This window comes from Microtus ochrogaster, chromosome 2 (assembly GCF_000317375.1).
Source record: "Microtus ochrogaster isolate Prairie Vole_2 chromosome 2, MicOch1.0, whole genome shotgun sequence".
NCBI lineage: Eukaryota > Metazoa > Chordata > Mammalia > Rodentia > Cricetidae > Microtus > Microtus ochrogaster.
This window is the reverse complement of record NC_022010.1, coordinates 13,523,531-13,527,851: the sequence shown is the minus strand read 5'-3', so window position 1 is coordinate 13,527,851 and position 4,321 is coordinate 13,523,531.

Genomic DNA, 4,321 nt, shown 5'->3' with positions numbered 1-4,321 from the left:
TGAAAATAGCGGATGTGAGGTTAGCAAGAGGGTTGTGTGCAGGGTTTTAGGGGTTTTTTTGTTGTTGTTTGGTTTTTGTTTTTTTTTTTTTTTTTTTGGTTTTTCAAGACAGGGTTTCTCTGTGGCTTTGGAGCCTGTCCTGGAACTAGCCTTTGTAGACCAGGCTGGTCTCGAACTCACAGAGATCCGCCTGTCTCTACCTCCCGAGTGCTGGGATTAAAGGCATGCGCCACCACCGCCCGGCCAGGCTTTTGGGTTTTTGAGACAAGATCTCACTATGCAACCCAAATTGGCCTGAAACTCGGGGTGATTCTCCTGCATTAGCATCACAAATCCTGGGGTTACTAAATATGTGCCACCACATATTTATCTCAGAGTTGGTTATTTTGTTAAAGATTTTTAACTATGTGTTTATATGTGTAGGTTGTGTGTATGTGAGTGTACAAGAATGTAGGCCAGAAGAGGGTGTTAGATCTCTTAGAGCTGGAATTACAGGTAGTTGTGAGCTGCCCGATGTGGGTGCTGGGAACCGAACTCGGGTCCTCTAATAGAGCAGTATATACTCTTAACTGCTGAGCGTCTCTATAGCCCTGAAGTTGATTATTTTGATATGAGGTCTAAGTCTTGGTTTCTAAGTATGCTTACTAGGTTAAGAAAGAAGCATCACAGAGTGACCTGAAGCCTTCTATCCTTCCTCCTCAATTCCATTTCCTTTTTTCCTGTTCAGAGAATAGTCAATATCCGCCTTCCTTATTTTACCTGATATGTATATATCCATGTATGTGAGACTGTGAGCACACGCATTTCGAGAATCAATGCTTTCCTTCTGCCTTGTTTGGACTCTCTGTCTCTCTGTCTGTCTGTCTGTCTGTCTCTCTCTCTCTCTCTGTCTCTCTGTCTCTCTGTCTGTCTGTCTGTCTGTCTGTCTCTCTCTCTCTCTCTCTGTGTCTCTTGTCTGTCTCTCTCTGTCTCCCTCTCTCTGTTGCTCTTTCAGCTACAGCATTATATAACCCAGACCAGCTATCCTGCAGGATTCTAGAGGCGGCTCTGGTTTCCACCACCCATCTTGCCTTGGTGTGCCGGGGTTGCCGGAGCGTCCACCACAATTCAGGTGTCTGTTAATGTGGTTTCTAGTAAATCACAGCCAGGGTGCATCCACTAAGCCATCCGGCCATTTCACTCGATCCTGTTCCCTCCTCCTCCTTCCTTCCCCCTTTCTTCCTTTTTTACAGATTTCCCTGTACAGCCATGGCTAACCTGGACTTTATTATGCAAGCCAGGTTGGCCTTAAACGTGTCTGTATTCAGTCTCCACTCGCAAGTGCTGGTGTTAGAGGCCTGTGCCATGTGCCATTTTAGCCATGCTAACTATTACTAAGTGCTTAGTTGTGTGTCACTGCGGGCATTTACACAGCAGGCTGCCTGCCATCACCACCGTAGAGCTCCTTTGTGACTGCCCTGCTCCTTTGTCTCCACTCCCCCCCTCCCAGCCTGGTGACCACATCCTGAGTTCTGTCTGTGTGCTTGGCAGATTCAGGGCCTCCTGGAAGCAAGATCAAACAGTTTCTTCTACCGTTGCCTCCTCTCACTCACCAAGCCTTCAGCGTCAACTGTGTTATAGACCAGATCAGAATTTCACTTGTTTTAAGTCTGTGTTTTATGTGTGCATGCGTGTACACATAACGTGTGTGCCATGGCATGCTTGTGGAGGCCCAAGGACAGCTTTCATGGGTGAGTTCTCTTCTTCCACCTCATTGAAGCAGGGTTCCTGCTGCGATTTCTCTGCACCGCATGTTCCAGACTAACTGCTCCGTGAGTTCCTGTCCTGTTTGTCTCTGCCTCCTCTCTCTGTGTGGGAGAGCTTGGATTAGAGATGCTTGTAACCATACCCAGCGCCTTATGTGGGTTCCAGTGCAAATGTGTGTCATCGGGCTCACAAAACTAGCATTTGCACCTGCTTATCCACCTCCCTGCTCCCTCCACCTTGTTTTGTTTTGTTTTTGAGATGGGGTCTCATAGTCCAAATGGCCTTGAACTTGATACGTTGCCAAGAGTGAGCTTGAACTGCTGGCCCTTGTGCCTCCATTTTCCAGGTGATAGGATTACAGGCATGTACCACCGTACCTGGTTTTATGCAGAGCTGGGGATGGAATATGGAGCTTTGTGCATGCCAGGAAAGTATCCTGATACCTAAGTTCTATCTCCTACCTTCTGCTTCTGCGTCCACCTTACCGATAAACCATGTCTTATTATACATTCATCTGCTAATGGACGTTTGGACAGTAATTTTGTTTGTTTGTTTGTTTGTTTATTTATTGACCTTTTTCAAGACAGGGTTTCTCTGTAGCTTTGGAGCCTGTCCTGGAACTAGCTCTGTAGACCAGGCTGGTCTCGAACTCACAGAGATTCACCTACCTCTGCCTTCCGAGTGCTGGGATTAAAGGCATGCACACCACTGCCCGGCACTTTGCTTTTTTAAAAGAGAGAGAGAGAGAGAGAGAGAGCTTTATCCTTTGGGTCTTACACTGCAGCTCAAGCTAGAACTCACTCACCAGATAGCCCAGCCTCCTGAGTGTTGGGATTACAGGTATAAACTACTAGCTAGTTTCCACTTCCTAGGAGTAATTCTGCTGTGAACATGGACGGCCACTGATCTCGTTCATGCTTCTGCTTCCAGTTTCCTTGTGTACGTGTGAGCTTGCTGTGAGTATTTGAACTTCCCGAGTGATTAGCATAGCGCACACTACAGATTGCAACAGAACACACAACAAGTAGGCTGGGCATAGGTTCAGTGGGGGAGAGTATGCTTGGCAGACCCAGGGTCCTGGCTTCCATCCCTGATAACAACAACAAAATGCTCCTCTGGGTGCTGGGGACAGGGTGGTGCTACTCGTGCTGGATCAGAACTTTGAAAGCTGTGTGTTCCCTTCCCTTTGCTCCCACTGACACCTGTAGTCCCAGGACACCGCAGGCAGGGCCAGGAGGACTGGGAGTTTAAAACCATCCTCAACTGCGTAGGGAGTTTGAAGATAGCCTGGGCTACATGAGACCCTGTTTCAGAACAACAACAAAAAATACAAATCTGTTAGATAATATGCCATGAATCAGAATAGATTTTGCTTGTGTTTTGTTTTTTTGAGACAGGGCTCCTCTGTTTAACAGCCCTGGCTGTCCTGGAACTTATGTGTAGACCAGGCTAGCCTTGAACTCCAGAGATCCACCTGTCTCTGCCTCCCCAGTGCCCAGCTATGGAATAGATTTTTTTAAAATTATAAACTGTCTGGCCTATTAGTTCAGGGTTATTTTTTTTTCTTTTCTTTTCTTTTTCTAAAATTGATTTTATTGAGCTCTACATTTTTCTCAGCTCCCCTCCTTTTCTCTCCCCTCCCCTTCAGCCCTCTCCCATGATCCCCACGCTCCCAATTTACTCAGGAGATCTTGTTTTTCTACTTTCCATGTAGATTAGATCCCTGTCTGTCTCTCTTAGGGTCCTCTTTGTTTTCTAGATTCTCTGGGAGTGTGAATTGTACGCTGGTTTTCTTTGCTTTATGTCTAAAAACGACTTATGAGTGAGTACATGCGATATTTGTCTTTCTGTGTCTGGGTTACCTCACTCAAATGATGTTTTCTAGATCCATCCATTTGCCCACAAATTTCAAGATGTCGTTATTTTTTTCTGCTATGTAGTACTCCATTGTGTAAATGTACCACAATTTCTTATCCATTCTTCGGTAGAGGGGCATTTAGGTTGTTTCCAGGATCTGGCTATGACAAACAAAGCTGCTATGAACATAGTTGAGCACATGTCCTTGTGGCACGATTGAGCATTCTTTGGATATATAGCCAAAAGTGGTATTGCTGGGTCTTGAAGAAGGTTATTTCTTAATTTTCTGAGAAATCGCCACACTGATTTCTGAAGCAGCTGTACCAGTTTGCACTCCCCCTTGCAATGGAAGAGTGTTACCTTTACCCCACATCCTCTCCAGCATAAGTTGTCATCAGTGTTTTTGATCTTGGCCATTCTTACAGGTGTAAGATGGAATCTCAGAGTTGTTTTGATTTCTGTGATAGCTGAGAATGTTGAGCATTTCCTTAAGTATATTTCAGCCATTTTAGATATATCTGTTGAGAGTTCTCTGTTTAGGTCTGTAATTTTTTTTATTCTTTTTTTTTTAAGATTTATTTATTTAAGCCGGGCAATGGTGGTGCACACCTTTAATTCCAGCACTTGGGAGGCAGAGGTAGGCAGATCTCTGTAAGTTCAAGGCCAACCTGGTCTACAAGAGCTAGTTCCAGGACAGACTCTAAAGCTACAGAGAAAC